Source organism: Hylobates moloch, unplaced genomic scaffold (assembly GCF_009828535.3).
Source record: "Hylobates moloch isolate HMO894 unplaced genomic scaffold, HMol_V3 SCAFFOLD_4, whole genome shotgun sequence".
In the NCBI taxonomy this organism is placed as follows: domain Eukaryota; kingdom Metazoa; phylum Chordata; class Mammalia; order Primates; family Hylobatidae; genus Hylobates; species Hylobates moloch.
Window position 1 is genome coordinate 55,530,777 of NW_026652279.1, and position 18,514 is coordinate 55,549,290.

General features: G+C 36.8%; 1 long non-coding RNA gene across 1 annotated transcript; it reads left to right on the forward strand.

Annotated features, from left to right (window-relative positions):
- Nucleotides 1-420: 420 nt before the first annotated feature.
- LOC131383251 (uncharacterized) lies at nucleotides 421-9,517 on the forward strand. Its single transcript, XR_009213143.1, has 4 exons — nucleotides 421-628; nucleotides 840-1,037; nucleotides 4,749-4,844; nucleotides 9,217-9,517. It is a non-coding gene; the product is annotated as an uncharacterized LOC131383251 (long non-coding RNA).
- The last annotated feature ends 8,997 nt before the right edge of the window (nucleotides 9,518-18,514 follow it).

The following is an 18,514-nucleotide window of genomic DNA, read 5'->3' on the forward strand; positions in this document are numbered from 1 at the left end:
ATAAAGTATGTGTTTGTGAACAAAGTTGAGGACAGTTGCACTTTCTATCTACTTCTTTCAAAATTCACAAATAATTCATGAATATTACTGTGGCATTATGGTTATATACATAAGTTCAACTAAAAAAATTGCTCTCTCTTTAAAACATGATACAATTTAAACCATTGGTTATATTACCAAGGCTCTTACTGAAATATATTTGAGAATATGCATCGAATGCTTGGTTTTAACAATTCCCAGATTTACAGTGAATGAGTAAAAATTGTCACTTTCTAGCAGGCCCAGGAACCTTAAGAATGTAGGTAAAATCTAAAGTCGGCCTTGGTCCGGCTTCTTAGCCTTAAGAGGTGATATGGTTTGGCTCTGTGTCCCCACTCAGATCTCATCTCAAATTGTAATCCCCATGTGTAGAGGGAGGGACCTGGTGGGAGGTGACTGGATTATGGGGGTGCTTTCCCCATGCTGTTCTCATGATAGTGAGTTCTCACGAGATCTGATGGTTTGAAAGTGTTTTGCAGTTGCTGCCTTCTCGCTCTCTCTCCTGCCACCATGTGAAATTTGCCTTGCTTCCCCTTTGCCTTCTGCCATAATTGTAATTTTCCTGAGGCCTCCCCAGCCATGCAGAACTGTGAGTCAATTAAACCTCCTTTCTTTATAAAATTATCCAGTCTCAAGTATTCTTTATAGCAGTGTAAAAATGGACTGATACAATAGTATTTTTTAATGAGATAGCTATGTAGACAAATCACTATTCTTGCAAACAAAATCTGATAAAACTAAACTTATTTTACAAACAAATTTATCTTAGTCTAATTTTCTTCTCTATATTTTTCATTTAGATCATATACCTACAAGTATGCAAAAAAAAAAAAACCTAAAATTTATCTACTCAGAGAAAAAAATACCTTGGGATATTTTCTTGAAGAAAAAAGTTAGAGTGAAGGTTGTGAGAAAATGGGATAATAGAATCAGTGAACTTCAGCGGCTGCCCAGGAATCCTGTGTCATGCAAAGTGGTGGATAAATAGACGAATACTGGTAAGATACTGAGATGTTGATCTCCCCTACTTTTTCTTTTCTCTTTTGCATCCAGACCTCCCCTTGCATATAATCGAAGGTGACAATGAGAGTCAAGTACAAGTAGTAAAACTGCAGCCAGTTGTGGAGGAAGTTGAGAGGAGGAGATATCTTCCGGCGTTTTGACAGATTACCTTAACAAAAGGGTTATATATATATATATATATATATTTTTTTTTTATTATTATACTTTAGGGTTTTAGGGTACATGTGCACAATGTGCAGGTTTGTTACATATGTATCCATGTGCCATGTTGATTTCCTGCACCCATTAACTCGTCATTTAGCATTAGGTGTATCTCCTAATGCTGTCCCTCCCCCCTCCCCCCACCCCACAACAGTCCCCATCATTCTCAGTAAACTATCGCAAGGACAAAAAACCAAACACCGCATGTTCTCACTCATAGGTGGGAATTGAACAATGAGAACTCATGGACACAGGAAGGGGAACATCACAAAAGGGTTATATTAACCAAATGTCATTAGCCAAAAAGCAGGTAGACTATATTCAACGTGTGTATCATATTTGCAAAATAAGGAAGAGATAGTAAAAGCTGTGTATTCTTAAACACTAGTTTTTTATGATTTCTTTAAAATGAGTAAATCAAATTTTTTGTTGTTAATATATTTGGACTGTACACTCATCAAGTAAATTTCTCATATTCCCAAATAACTGACAAGTTATTAGAAGATATAGACAAGGATAGTGACAGGTCTCCAAACCAAATATGTAAAATTCAACAGTATGTTTGACAGTTCAGCCATTTGGAATAAAACAAATTATGCTTTGGTTATAATGTGCAATAACAGGGGGTATAAGGAGACCTGCCTCTTTATGTGTTAATTATTCTGAAATTCCACCACTGGAAAAATAAGTATTTATTTTAGTATTATTTGTTTTTAAAAATGAAATGAAATGCTTATGTTGGTCTATTTATTTAATAATAATTTTTGAAATATAATAAGGTAAACTCCCCTTTTTTATTTTTCAGAATTGTATTAATTATTTTGGATATCTACTTTTCAGTATGAATTCCAACATAGTTTGTCATATTTTGTGAAAGAAAAATCTAGTTGAGTTATTGATTGTAAGCATATTGACCTTACAGATTAATTATGAGAGTATTAACATTGTTTTCCTTATCAATCTTTCCATTTACTTGCTCCGTTTATTAAGGTGTTTTTCTATTAATTTTATTGACCCTGGGTAATTTTATCCTTTTCAAAATAGGGACACTTTGAGTTTATGTCATCAAATGAAATATTCAATTACAACCAGATGTTTCTGACTAATACAAACTGAGATAATTATTTAATACATTCTTCATTTGATTCTCATGATATTTATATTTTTAAAAAGTTTTCTTATCACATATGCACATTTATTTTTGTGCTAGACATTTCTTGTTCAAATGAGATTTTTGGAATTGAAAGATTTTAATAATGGGAATATCATTTATCAGACCTAATCAATTCCTAGGTATTCCAGGTAAACACTTACATGCTTTATTTAAAGAAAAGGTGCAGGGGATCATACTGTATCTATTCTTTTGAAACTTGCCTTTTTCCCCTTAGCAATACACTATGAACCTTTTTATTTTTTAACACTCATTACATATTCTACATCATTTTAAAGTTTGCATAATATTCCATTAAGAGTCCCTTGATTCTTGAAAAATTTTTGATCTTCAAAATTCCTATATTCAAATACAAAAGCCTGCAGGAGCAGAAAAGTCTTAAATCATTATCAGTATAAATTTTATCTTAGTTGTAATTAAGTTATCAGATTTTTTATAACTGTGAAGCTGGCTAGGAATAATTATTGGAGAATGCTACTTAAGGTAGGTATCCAGGCAAAGGCAGAGCAGGAATAGGGGAGAGGCAAGGAGGTTAGAGAAGGGAGCCAAACAGCAACAGAACCCACTTCACTATTTCAACAAGGAGCAGCTTCACATAGAGAGAGCATAGGTAGGAGTATGGAGCTGACCTAGAAATGAAGCACTGCAGCTAAGTGATGTTACAGCAGAGTACACAGTGACCCCTGTTTCTGAATCCCTATTCAATAATTTGTATACTTAGAAGCTGTTGAGCGTCTAAAGTGTTCTGAAACTTTTCTCCAGTTCTCAGCTTAACAATGTGAGGTAGCTTCCAGAGATACACAGATTTATCCAACTCATTCCCCTTCTCCTTGCATTCTTCTCTCTGTGCCTTATATGTCTGGGTAAAGAAAAGTAGGAGGATGTGAAGAGAGTCATAGAAGGCATTGCAAAGGTCATGGTTGCTAAACTTTATTGAGTGTTAATATGTGCACTTTATATGTATTAACTCACATAATTCGTACGCCACTTACAACAATGCCATGAAGTAGATGCAATAGTCATTGTATGCCATTTTATAATTAAGTTCTTAAACACAAAGCAGTCAAATAATTTATTCAAAAGCATATGCTCTCAAGTGGCAGAGCCAAGTTGCCATCTAACTTATTGCCAAGTTACCAATTAATTTATTCGACAAATAGTTGCATGTCACCTATGTTATAGGTGTTATACTAGGCATTGAGCTTAGAGTGGTGAACGACTCAAAGTTCCTGTTTTCATGGATCAAAAATTATGGTGGGAGAGGTCATCAATAAACAAATAAAACATAAATGTGTCATCTAAAGTTAAGTCGTGCTAGGTACCAAGAAGAAAATAAAGTGTGGTGTCTCAAAAAGTAAAGAAAGAAAATGCTTGAAGAGGTAGACTTCAAATGCTATCAAATGCTGTGGTGTCTTATAGAGAGGGTAAAATTTAGCTTCCAAAGGGAACGCGGTGAAAAAGTGCACAATGTGAGAGACTATGTCTGTTTCAAGCCACTACAACTATGTGGGGAATATTCCTAAGGAAGAACTTGGTGAGGAATGAGACTGGATGGTAGCCAGGGGCAGATCAAGGTGGCCTATAGATGCTGGCTACAAATTTAGGGTTTACTCTTAAAGCCAGAGAAGAAACACTGAGTATTTTTAATGAAATAATTGACAGGAAAAGGATTGCATTTTAGAAATAGCCTTTTAAGGGCCAAGAGGAGACTTGATTAGAGAGCCCTGGAGATAGAACCAGCGATGACAAGTTATAGTAATCAGGGCCAGAAACAGTGAAGATCCAAATCAATTCAGGGGCAGTGAAAACAGAGAGGAGATAAATCTGAGTGCTATTTAAGGGTAAGAATAATAGGAGTTGGCAAATGATGTGATGCCGGTGGTGAGGCAAAGGAGCAAGAATGTCTTTCGGGTTTTGAAAACTACATAGATAGCAATGCCATTCACTGAGAGAGACCACAGCATCAAGAGGAGATAATACTCAATTTCAAGGACACGGAATTTGGAGTCATGTATAGGATATTTGTATGAATGTGTCTAGTATAAGTATGAATTATGGAGATTTGAGCTAAGGAAAGAGATAAAGAAATTGGAAATTTAAATGATATAGAAGTATATTATCAGCTAAATGTTGGTACCATCCCTAGCCACAGTTTATATGTTGAAGCCCTGGCCCCCATTGTAATAGTATTTGGAGGTGGGACCTTTGGGAGGTAATGAGGTTTGGATGAGGTCCTGAGGGTGGGGCCTTATGATGGGATTAATGCCCTTAGAAGAATAGACACCACAGAGCTTGCTCTCTCTGCGTTCTTAAGGACACAAGAAGTCTGCAAGCCAGGAAGAGTCCTCACCAGAACCCAATCCTGCTGATTTCTTGATCTTGGACTGCCCAGCCTCTATAACTGTGAAAAGTAAGTATCTGTTGTTTAAGCCACTCAATCTATGGTATTGTGTTATGGAAGCTGGAGCTGACTAATAATGGGTAGTTAAAACCGGGGAAGTGAATGATATCATCTAACAAAATTGTGTTTAAGTAAAAAGACTTGCACAAGAAAGGACATACAGGAACAACATTAAAAAGAAGAGAAGGCCGAAAATCCGTGAATAAAACCAAGTAAGAATGATCGGAGACACAATAACAAAGATTTGGAGAGAGGGTCCTAGGAATCACTCCCTGTCACCCAAACATAATGTGCTTTGCATGGTATCACATTCCCAAAACTGTAGCATTGTCATGATTTAATATCTAGAAGCCATAGGAAAAATGAGGTCTAAAATTTGATAAAACAAAACATGACAATTTAGGAAATTAGCTTTGTTAAATGTAAAATATGTTTAATTTGATCTTTGATGTTATAAACATTCAAAGTTTTACATGGGTAAAATGTTATTCACTCTTCACCAAAAAGAGTGAAATGCTATGAGTGTATTCACTTGGAGACATTTATCTCTAATTTTTCATATTGTATCCCATCCTACATTATTTGTTTTGCTTGATGCCTCTGCAGAGTGGAAGGTGAAAAGTCAGTAGCAAGCTATTTTGGAAACTAGAGGAAAAAGCACTTCAGAAAGAAAATACAATCAATATTTTCAAATGCCGTAAAAAGTTTTATGGAAAGTATTGAAAAGTAGCCATTAGATGCAATACTGAAGGGACATTAGTAGCCTTATAAAGAACTGTTTCAGTAATGTGCTGGGGGGAAGACATGATCTGCAGTGCAGTGAAATTAAAATAGATTCAGTAATAATTTTGTTGTGAAATATTATAGACATTGATACAGAGAATGTAGATAAAAATATCCAAATATCAACCAAAAAGAGTGAAAAGAAGCAATAGATAGAGAAAGATGAAGGAATAAAATTTTTTTCATCTTTTTTAATGTTAGAGAAACTAGTGTATATTTGTATGCTGAAAGGAAATGAAGAAAAAAGTGTTGAGGGCTGAAGCTGGCAGGCTCTGCCAGGTGAGGAACGGTGAAGACAGGGCCACAGTCTGTCTACTGCAAAAGAAACTATCAGCAGAGTAAACAGCCTACAGAATGGGAGAAAATATCTTCCAACTATACATCTAATGAAGGTCTAATATCCTGAATCTATAAAAAAACTTAAGCAATTCAACAAGCAAAACACAACCCCATTAAAAGTAGGCAAAGGATATGAACAGACACTTCTCAAAAGATGACATACCTGCAGCCAACAAACCTGAAAAATGCTCAGCATTACCAATCATCAAATAAATGCAAATCAAAACCACAATGAGGTACCTACCATCTCACACCAGATTGGTTATTATTAAAAAGTCAAAAAATAACAGATGCTGGTGAGGCTACATTGAAAAAGAGATGCTTATACACTCTTGGCGGAAATGGAAATTAATTCAGTCACTTTGGCAGGCAGTTTGGAGATTTCTCAAAGAACCCAAAACACAACTACCATTTGGCCTAGCAATCCCTTAAAAAAGTAAAAAAAACTGGGTATATACCCAAAGGAAAATAAATCTTTCTACCCAAAAGGTACATGAATTTGTATGCTCATTGCAGAATTATCCACAGTAGCAAATACATGGAATCAACTAGATGTCCATCAATGGTGGATTGGATTAAGAAAGTATCGTACATATATACCATGCAATACTATACAGCCATTTAAAAAGAATGAAATTGTGTTATTTTCAGCAATGTGCATGCAGCTAGAGGCCTTTATCCAAAGCAAATTAACACAAGACCAGAAAACCAAACACCACATGTTCTCACTTATAAATGAGAGCTAAGTATTGGGTACATATGGACATAAATAGAAGAAAAATAGATAATGGAGACTACTAGAGTGGGGAGAAAGGGAGGGGAGCAATGGCTGAAAAACTGTGGGGAGAAAGGGAGGGGAGCAATGGCTGAAAAACTGTTGGGTACTATGTTTTACTACCTGGTTGACAGAATTAACTGTACTCCAAACCTCAGTATCATGCAATATACCCAGGTAACAAGTCTGCAAATGTACCCTTTGAATTTAAAATAAAAGTTGAAATTATTTAAAAAACCAGAAGTAAAAACTAGTGAAAGGAACAGCATGAGAAAGACGATATTTATCTGAGAGATGGCTTAGGAGATAGGGTGTTAGAACTCATTGAGAAAGTAAAAGGTTAAAACTTTGGTTGCTAGAGGGCCAGTATATATTGAATGCTGAGGAAATAATTCATGGATTTTTTCCAGGACCAGATATAGGCCCAGAATTTTAACGGATATTTTCTCACCTAATGGTTTTTATTTTCCTCCACGCAGAAAAAGGATAGGTGAAGACTTAGTTTAACAATGAGTAAGGCCATGTGTGGAATAGGGGTATTGAGAAGGTTGAAAAAGCTGCCTGGGTGCATGAGTGATGGAGCTAACTGGACCCATTGTGGCAAGCAGAATTCCAAATATAGCTTCCTTATGATTTCTTTGCTCTGGTTATACAATCAGATAAGAATCTTGGTACCACCATGAAGGGATTTTGCAGATATAATTAAAGTCCAAGTCAGTTAACCTTAAGATATGGAGATTATTTGAATGGGCCTGGTTTAATGAGATGAGCCTTTGAAAACTAGAGAGTTTTCTGAGCTGGTTGCAGAAGAGGAAGTCACAGATATCTGAAAGCATGAGAAAGTTTCAGCATGTTATTACCGACTGTGCAGGTGAAAGGGGGCACATGAAGAGAAATGCAGGTGATCTCTAAAAGCTGAGTCACTTCAAGCAAATAGCCAGCAAGAAAGTGAGGTTTCAGTCCTACAACTGCCACCAGCAAGCTTCTTCGAACAATTTGAATAAACTTGGAAGCATTTTTTTTCTCAAAGCCTTTAGTTCAGAGACCAGGTTGGGCTTTATGAGACTCTAAGCAGAGAACTCAACCAAGCCAGCCTGAACTTCTAATGACCAGAACTATGAGATAATACGTGGGTATTGTTTTTAGTGATTAAGTTTGTAGTAATTCATTACACAGCAATAAATAACTAATGCAGCCATATTATGGTGTTTCTAAGATGAAGTTGAGGTCCATAGATCTATATTTATCTCAGACAAATGGTTTTATCTGGGATCCCTCATCCACAAATCAGTAACAGTTGGGAGCTGGATTGATTCAGACTTTAAGAAGTGGAGTAAGTGGAAAGAAAGAAGGACAAGGTGAAGAGGTCAAGAAACACTACAATGATGGAGTTTGATTTGATGCCGGCTAGAGAAAGAATACGAGTTAAAAGTGAAATGGTATAGAGTAAAGGAGAATGATATTTTAAAGGACTTTTGCTCCGTAAATCAGTCTATGTTCAGAGCAGGATAATGAGAGTGAGAATTCTGGGGAAAATGAAAGAACAGGGTGGTTACTACTCTTCAAGATTTCAGAAATGAAACAATTTTTTGTGTGGCTATAGATTTAAAAAGCTGGTGCAGAGTGGCGGGGAGGTGGCCTGGGCTTATGAAGTTAAAACATCCCAAAGCTTACATGCTGTAAGACAAGGATCCTAAAGTCTCCTGGTGTTTAGGGAAGAAGACAATGGTACAAGTGATGAAGTGGTGAAGAATATTTCTAGCTTCAGGAAAGAAGATGGCATAGCCTAATGACATGACTTTAAAAGAAAAAAATGTATTGGAAAAGTGAAAGAGTAGTGATTTATACATGGTATAGGAAGCTGGAAAGGTTGTGTTTCTAACTTTGGGCTTTTAGATGAATGAGACAGAGAAGAAGGAGTAGCCTCTACTCAAGAGTATTACCGGAAAAGAATGTCGTCCTTAAAAGAGACTCGGGTTTCATTCGACACAAGAAATGAAGAAAAGTATTCTATGAAGCGTGTGAGCGTATTATAGAAAAAGGTTTCAGAGAGCTAGAAGGAAATAAAATGTAAAATTAAATGGTATTCAAAATGCTTTTCTTTCTATAAGCAAATTTATGTAAATTCTCATTTCAAAGCAAAGAAGGATGGAAAGTTAAAGAGAGAGAGAGAAGGAAGAAAAGAAAGAAAATATCCAAACTTTTGACTTGGAATTAGTAATAATCCAAATGGAAAATAATTTTACAGTAGATCCCTTCAGATATAGACAAATACAAACTTGCTGTGGTAGTTTTAAAATATGTTGATAAATTATTTTATACTCCTTTCTTGAAAAGGTAGAAACTCAGTCTCACTCCACTTGAGCATGAGCTACACTTAATGACTTGTTCCTAAGAAATAATCTATGGCAGACATAATGGTGCATGACTTCTGAGACTATGTCATAATTGTGGCTTCTTTTATTGTTTTTGCTCTTCTGGAAGAAGCAAGGCACATCTTACATGGCAGTAGGAGAGAAAAGAGAGGGAGGAGGGACCTACCAAACACTTTTCTCTTGTTCTGGAAGAACATTTCTCGTCTGTTTTCACTCATTCTGGAAGAAGACGGCTGCCATGTCATGGGGACCCTCAAGAAACCCTGTGGAGAGGTTTCTGTGTTGAGAAACTGAGGTCTCCAACCAGCAGCCATGTGAGCAAGCCATCTTTTAATCCAATCCTCTAGCCCAAATTAAGTTTCCATGGGTGCAGTCATAGCCAACAGCTTGAATCCAACGCCAGGAGGGAAACAAAGGTACAAACACCCAGCTAAATTGCTTTCAAATTCTTAACACAAAAATTTGAGTGTGGCTAGAGATATCAAAAACAGCGTGAGATAATTACATTTGTTCTAATCTTTAAGTTTGAGGTTATTGCAAAGCAATAGATAACTAATACAGTCAAAAAAGGTACATGGTGATACTTTCTGGTGTCAAAAGTCAGTGCACCCTTGGGAAGAAAAAAATTCCACAGGCTAATTAGTCTGCGTATCCAACAAAATCATTAAGAAGGTCATTCCTCATCAAATCTCATCTTTGAATGATGACTTCTAAAGCTCTCCTCTCACCACAATCTGCCAATCAAATCTGTATCACTGGCACACTATACAGAACTCCACTGCTAAATTTATCTTCTCATTAGGTCAGTCTTGTAAATGTGCTTATAAATTTATAATGGTTCATTGTAACCTCTTGCATTGAGTTTCAACATTTCTTTCTGATTGGAAGGCTCTCAATTTCTAATGCCCTCTCAGCCCATCTTGGCCTGTTTAGATTTATTTTCTATTATTTCTAATATTAATCCTATAAACCAACACAGGCCACCAGATTGACATATCAAGGCTTTTGTCAATTCTATCTCACCCATATCTCCTATTCTAGCTCATTCAACCAACCCCACTAACATCTATGACTCAGTTATTCCTCAAGGCTCACCTCAAGTTCTTGCTTCTTCAGAAGACTTTTCTAACATCTATCCAGAAAAATCTCTCAAGTCAAATTTCTATTTCATTTACTAATGGTGTATTACAAAACAATAATAACACATAATTGGATACTGTCCTGCCTCTAGTGGTTTGTACTATACAACTTGACTTTTAACTATGTCAGTCACTGCAATGATGCACGGGCATATACTGTATTGCTTTGTTCACACATTGTTTCACAGATGTCTGTTCCCTAATTATATTATAAATTCTTTTATTGAGAGTGATAAAACACACTTTTCTTCTCTATATTTTCCACATCATCTCGGTTAGGTATATATAAGTCAAGCAATTGCTATGCTGTTACTCTATGTTGGGTATTTCAGAGACTATTGTTTTTCTCTTCTATGCCAAGGAACAGAACTAAACATTTTTCAAAGTCCTTGCATTTAGATGGGGCTCTGTAACTCACTTCTGGCCAGTAGAAGCAATATATGCCACTTCAATATATGGTTTATGAAAATCTCACACACAAAACTTTTTACTCTGTCTTCTATTTTTGCAGCAATCTGAAAGGTCATTTAAAGGTGATATGGCATCAAGAACTGCATCTCTGAGTCACCACTTAGAGGAAACACACCCTGCAATGTCACCCAAGCATCTGCCTTTCCAGTAATATCTGTACTGGATTAATTTGTGGGCAAGAAGGGAACTTTTATTCTGCAAAGCTCCTGAGATTTTGATGTTATTTGTTACAGCTGCTAGCATCAGTTATTTCATTCAGAGATGGAACATGAAAATAAATAAGGCCCTATACTTGGAGAACTCAAAGTGTAGTTAGGTAATTGGGTTTAAAGAAAAAAATATGTTTTAAGGTTTCCTGTTTCTAAACTCTAATTTACCATTCTAGTAACCTGAGTAATTCTCAAAATTGAAAAAACCACAATCAATGATTTTTGTATATTTGTTTTATGGCAAATGTGGTTCTATATATCAATCAGAACTACACATTTATCCCAAAAATTGATACAAGGAGTCATTAAGCTTTATTAAAATTTATCAGTAGAAATGTTTGTTTTTATTTGGTAAATGTAACTTGATTTCACCATAAAAAATCGAATAGTCTTTTCATGTTTATTAACATTCATATAAATGCCTATCTGTGTGAATGTGCTCTTGCATTGCTATACAAAAATACTTGAGATTGGGAAATTTATAAAAAGAGGTTGAATTTGCTCACAGTTCTGCAGGCTGTACTAGCATGGTTCCAACATCTGCTTCTGGTGAGGGCCTCAGGAGGCTTACAATCATGGCAGAAGGGAAGGGAAGACAGCATATCACATGGTGAAGGGAACAAGAGAGAGAAGAGAGAGGTCCAAGACTCTTAAACAACCAGATCTAAGTGAGTGAGAACTCAGTTATTACCAATGGAATGGTGCTTAGTTATTCATGAGGAATCCACGCCCATGATCCAATCACCTCCCACCAGACCTCACCTCCAATATTGGGAATCATATTGCAACATGAGATTTGGAGGGGACACACATCAAAACCACACTATTCATGTATACATAGTATGTTGTGAAAATAAAGTAAATGATACTGCAGAACACAGATTTTCATAGTGATTTTCCTATTCTGTTAACTGCCTATTTATATTAAATGAATATGTAGAAAATGATTTGACTTTTAAAAATATTAAGTATTATAAATTTCCCTCTACACATTGCTTTGAATGTGTCCCAGAGATTCTGGTATGTTGTGTCTTTGCTCTCATTGGTTTCAAAGAACATCTTTATTTCTGCCTTCATTTCGTTATGTACTCAGTAGTCATTCCGGAGCAGGTTGTTCAGTTTCCATGTAGTTAAGCGGTTTTTAGTGAGTTTCTTAATCGTGAGTTCCAGTTTGATTGCAGTGTGGCCTGAGAGACAGTTTGTTATAATTTCTGTTCTTTTACATTTGCCAAGGAGTGCTATACTTCCAACTAAGTCGTCAATTTTGGAATAAGTGCAGTGTGGTGCTGAAAAGAATGTATATTCTGTTGATTTGGGGTGGAGAGTTCTGCAGATGTCTATTAGATCCGCTTGGTGCAGAGCTGAGTTCAAGTTCTGGATATCCTTGTTAACTTTCTGTCTCGTTGATCTGTCTAATGTTGATAGTGGGGTGTTAAAGTCTCCCATTATTATTGTGTGGCAGTCTAAGTCTCTTTGTAGGTCTCTAACGACTTGCTTTATGAATATGGGTGCTCCTGTATTGGGTGCATATATATTTAGGATAGTTAGCTCTTCTTGTTGAATGGATCCCTTTACCATTATGTAATGGCCTTCTTTGTCTCTTTGGATCTTTGTTGGTTTAAAGTCTGTTTTATCAGAGACTAGGATTGCAACCTCTGCCTTTTTTTGTTTTCCATTTGCTTGGTAGATCTTCCTCCATCCATTTATTTTGAGCCTATGTGTGTCTCTGCACGTGAGATGGGTTTGCTGAATTCAGCACACTGATGGGTCTTGACTCTTTATCCAATTTGCCAGTCTGTGTCTTTTAATTGGAGCATTTAGCCCATTTACATTTAAGGTTAATATTGTTATGTGTGAATTTGATCCTGTCATTGTGATGTTAGCTGGTTATTTTGCTCGTTAGTTGATGCAGTTTCTTCCTAGCGTCGATGGTCTTTACAATTTGGCATGTTTTTGCAGTGGCTGGTACCAGTTGTTCCTTTCCATGTTTAGTGCTTCCATCAGGAGCTCTTTTAGGACAGGCCTGGTGGTGACAAAATCACTCAGCATTTGATTATCTGTAAAGTATTTTATTTCTCCTTCACTTATGAAGCTTAGTTTGGCTGGATATGAAATTCTGGGTTGAAAATTCTTTTCTTTAAGAATGTTAAATATCGGCCCCCACTCTCTTCTGGCTTGTAGAGTGTCCATTGAGAGATCAGCTGTTAGTCTGATGGGCTTCCCTTTGTGGGTAACCCGACCTTTCTCTCTGGCTCCCCTTAATATTTTTTCCACCATTTCAACTTTGGTGAATCTGACAATTATGTGTCTTGGGGTTGCTCTTCTTGAGGAGTATCTTTGTGGTGTTCTCTGTATTTCCTGAATTTGAATGTTGGCCTGCCTTGCCAAATTGGGGAAGTTCTCCTGGATAATATCTTGCAGAGTGTTTTCCAACTTGGTTCCATTCTCCCCGTCATTTTCAGGTACACCAAACAGACGTAGGTTTGGTCTTTTCACATAGTCCCATATTTCTTGGAGGCTTTGTTCATTTGTTTTTATTCTTTTTTCTCTTAATTTCTCTTCCCTCTTCATTTCATTCATTTCATCTTCCGTCACTGATACCTTTTCTTCCAGTTGATCGAATCGGCTACTGAGGCTTGTGCATTCATCACGTAGTTCTCGTGCCTTGGTAAAAAAGTGGGTGAAGGATATGAATAGACACTTCTCAAATGAAGACATGTATGCAGCCAAAAGACACATGAAAAAATGCTCAACATCGCTGGACATCAGAGAAATGCAAATCAAAACCACAATGAGATACCATCTCATACCAGTTAGAATGGTGATCATTAAAAAGTCAGGAAACAACAAGTGCTGGAGAGAATGTGGAGAAATAGGAGCACTTTTACACTGTTGGTGGGACTGTAAACTAGTTCAACCATTGTGGAAGTCAGTGTGGTGATTCCTCAGGGATCTTGAACTAGAAATACCATTTGACCCAGCAATCCCATTACTGGGTATATACCCAAAGGATTGTAAATCATGCTGCTATATAGACACATGCACATATATGTTTATTGCAGCACTATTCACAATAGCAAGACTTGGAACCAAGCCAAATGCCCCACAATGATAGACTGGATTAAGAACATGTGGCACATACACACCATGGAATACCATGCAGCCATAAAAAAGGATGAGTTCATGTCCTTTGCAGGGACATGGATGAAGCTGGAAACTATCATTCTCAGCAAACTATCGCAAGGACAAAAAACCAAACACCACATGTTCTCACTCATAGGTGGAAGTTGAACAATGAGAACACATGGACACAGGAAGGGGAACATCACACACCGGGGCCTGTTGTGGGGTGGGGGGAGGGGGGAGGGATAGCATTAGGAGATATACCTAATATTAAATGACAAGTTGTTGGGTGCAGCACGCCAACATGGCACATGCATACATATGTAACTAACCTGCACGTTGTGCACATATACCCTAAAACTTAAAGTATAATAATAAAAAAAACTTCACATCACACACAAAATATATATATTAAGTATTGTATTAGTCCATTTTCACACTACTATAAATAACTACCTGAAATGGGGTAATTTATAAAGGAAAGGTTTAATTGACTCACAGTTCTGCATGACTGGGGAGGCCTCAGGAAACTTACAATCATGGTTGGAGGTGAAGGGGAAGCAAGGCGCATCTTACGTGGCAGCAGGAGAGAGAGGGAGGAGGGACATACCAAACACTTTTAAACCATCAGTTTTCGTGAGAAGTCACTCTCTATCCTGAGAATAGCATGGGGGAAACCCACCCCCATGATCCAATCACCTCCACCAGGTCCATCACTCAACATGTAGGGATTACAATTTGAGATGAGATTCAGGTGGGGACACAGAGCCAGACAATACTAAGTATTGTTAGTGTGAAGCAGGGTTCTGAAGTCAAACTTTTTGGAGTATATTTTACATGCTTTCGTTTTTTGAAAACTTAAAATCAATTTGAAATTGGTCCTCTTATTCATGTCAGCTTAATGGTGATGAGGGCAGGGACCACAAATTAAATTTGTCCTTGGTGAGTAGGAAGAAAGTGAAACAGGGGTATTTGAGATGCAGCACATACCTGCTGTATGCTAGTAGACAGCTGTCATGGGTCTTTCACTGGGGAAAAAAAAGAAAAAGATTTTTATTGTAACCTTGAATTATCATCACCTGTGGTATTGGTGGCTTATCTACCTGTAAGAACACTTATTAATTTTAGGTAGAAATAATTATTATATTTATTAGGAGTCAGGAAAGCATAATTTTACTCTCTTCTGTCAGAGAAAGCTAACATATTCTTTAAAAGGTGGTCTTCAGGCATGCAACACATTTAGTCTTTGTGTCACAATGATATTTCCATGTCATAGATTTAGCTTTGACAGTGCAATTTAATAATCTATAAGAATGTATCAGGTTTTGTGTAAATTGTAGGCTATATGATCAATGTAAGCAATTTAAAATAATTTTTTACTGTGATCCTGGTTTTAATTGCTATGTTTTTCTTTTGACTCGGTTCTCATTCTTTTGCCTTTTCAATCTCTTTTCTGAAAGACCTACTATCTTTTATAGTCTAGTGTCTCATTCTCATGTTCTGACATTCTTTGATGTGTTCTATAGTCCTCTAATTGTAAAAGTACCATATATGTGTGTTTATGTACATACACACATATGTGGTGCTTTTCATTTTTGTAATTTTATTTGTCCTAAATATCCTTATACTTCATAAATATTTAGTGTGTCCTCTATTTGCTGGTCAATGTGCCAGGTAATTGGATATCCAAGATGAACAATACTGACTTTCTCTGATTCCACAGAACTTATCATCTAGATGAAGAATAGTCACTAAAAAATTACATTAATAAATATAACTGAGTTTTATGATGCTATGATTATATCTAAAGGAGGCATTTTATTTGACCTAAGTAGAGAGGTCAGAGAAGAGCTTTCCTGAGGATAAGTGTAAGTTATCTGAAGAACGGGCAAGAGCATTTTGGAAAACTGTAGCAACAAGTATAAAATCCTGTGGCAGGGTCAAGAAAGGTACCCTGGAGTTTCTGAAAGAAAGAAACTGAGAGGAGAACAGAGAGTAGAGTAAATTTCAATATGAGTTGATATCAGTGTGTCAGCTGGGGTCAGGCCAGGCAGGAGACTATAGACCATGTTAAGAAACTTAGTCTCTATCCCTAGAGCAACAGTAAGCCATTGGATAGTTTCAAGAGTGGGGTAGTATAGTCAAGATTCCATTAGGAAGAAAATATATCTGGGGAGGTAGGAGAAGGAGCAAATACAAAGGTACCATCTCCCTGTCCAAATTACTAGCCATCCCTTTCTGAAGCAGGCTATAATCACCTCACAGATATGAATAAAAGTCTTTACTTGACTCTGGCCTCTATTATCATCCAAGCATCTCATAAATGAAAACCTAACTGGGTATCAGGCTCCCAGCTGGTATCCAAGTAATAGGAAGCGGGTAGGGAGCAGCACGTCCCAGCGAATTGAAGAATGGTAAGTTCCCTCAAGAGAGCTATGGATCATTGACTGAAAGTTAATGTTAAGCTGCCCTCATGCCTGGAAGCAGGTGCATTAGCAAGGCCTCATTCCTGAGCTTTCTCTGGATGTTTCAAACCCTGCTGAGCTGATGAAAATGAAGTCCTTAATTTCAACTATGGTCATTAACCGCCTGCTTTGTGTTTCTACAAATCATTAACATGTCATTTGTGTTCACTTTAAAGATAGGCTTTGTGTTCAGGGAGCTGGGGCTTCAGGGCAATGGAGATCAAGTATTGAAGGGGAAAACGCATGACAAATCGCAAGGACAAGGCTGTGCTGGTCACCTGGTAGAAAAAATATATAATCTCCCTCTGAATAATGCAGATGGCACTGGGATTACCTCTTGAATTGTGAAGAAGAGAAGCATAACATTTACTAGGAGGAAGCATAGTTGTAATAGCTGAAAGTCACCACTATATCCCGTAGCCATGGCATAGCGCAGCCCCAGTAAGGAGGAAAAACAACAACAAAAATGTCTGGGAGGGCCGGGCGCGGTGGCTCACGCTTGTAATTCCAGCACTTTGGGAGGCCGAGGCGGGCGGATCACGAGGTCAGGAGATCGAGACCACAGTGAAACTCCATCTCTACTAAAAAAAAAAAAAAATACAAAAAATTAGCCGGGCGTGGTGGCGGGCGCCTGTAGTCCCAGCTACTCGGAGAGGCTGAGGCAGGAGAATGGCGTGAACCCGGGAGGCGGAGCTTGCAGTGAGCCGAGATCGCGCCACTGCACTCCAGCCTGGGCGACAGAGCGAGACTCCGTCTCAAAAAAAAACAAAAAACAAAAAACAAAAATGTCTGGGAGATCTCTAGCTTCATGTTTTACTTGAGTGCAAAATGCAAGTTTAGGGTAAAATAATCAAATCAGTTCAATTCATCAAGCATTGATCAGGCACTGTACTAATCAATCTCATTCCTGCCCAAATGATCTTTTCAACTATATGTGCCTCATTGCTTTTTAATTACTGTAATCAAATGACTACCATCAATACTCCTTCATATTGCACCCTTTGCCCAATCTGTTCCCTTTGTACTTTCCTAACCTTTCTTCCAGCCTTATAGTTCAAGTTCCTGGCTAAGTTGCACCTCCAAAAAGACTCCTCAGGAGGTGATTGCCCAAGGAGAATAGCTTCTCCCTTGAACTCACCAATCGGTATTTAGCAGTTGTACATGTACTTGTTGCAATATTTTTATTACTACTTCATTCCTGTATATTATTTAGTAGTGTATCTCAATTCCCTAACTCAATGTAAACTCCTTTATGTCAGAGACTTAATGGAATAATATATTAAATGTGGTTTAATGAACAGTGTTTAAGCTATTGGAGTCAAATGCGAATCAAAGCAAGCTTTTTGCTCCATTGGTTTCAGGGAAAATTTCATAAGAAAGTCTTTAAATGTTCATTTTTATCTTATTTTTCTTGAGTAATATATTTTGACATTAAATGTAGTTTCCTAAAATAATGTTGCTAGAAGATTAAATCTGCTATGCCTGTATTCTGGCATTTGTGCAATTTAGGTATGCTCCTAGTTTATATACAGCTTCATATATTTTTAAAGTTTCAGAATATTAGTATTTCTTAATTTTAATAATCATACAGGAAGGAAGTGGAAAAATGATCTTTGGTAGACAGATAAAAGATCTCACATACGATCCTGTTAATTGGGCTTTAATGCCTGAGTACAGACTTTTGAAAATAATTTATTAATTGTGTATCATATAAACATCTAAAATGAATAGGCATAATTGCATATGCACAAGAGGATGAGAAAGGAATAAAAAGGAGAAAAAAGAAAGACATGGGATGATACCTTAATAGTTATTAATACTTTGAACAATTTTTATCTTGACCACGTACGTGATTTTTCATATAACACATAAAATAAGCTCTATCTTATAGTCTTTCATATGAAGAGTTTATTATTATAAATATTATTTAATTTCACTTTAAAAATGTAATGAACAACAAAACAAGCATCATTCATTCTTCATTTAGCAATAAAGACTTT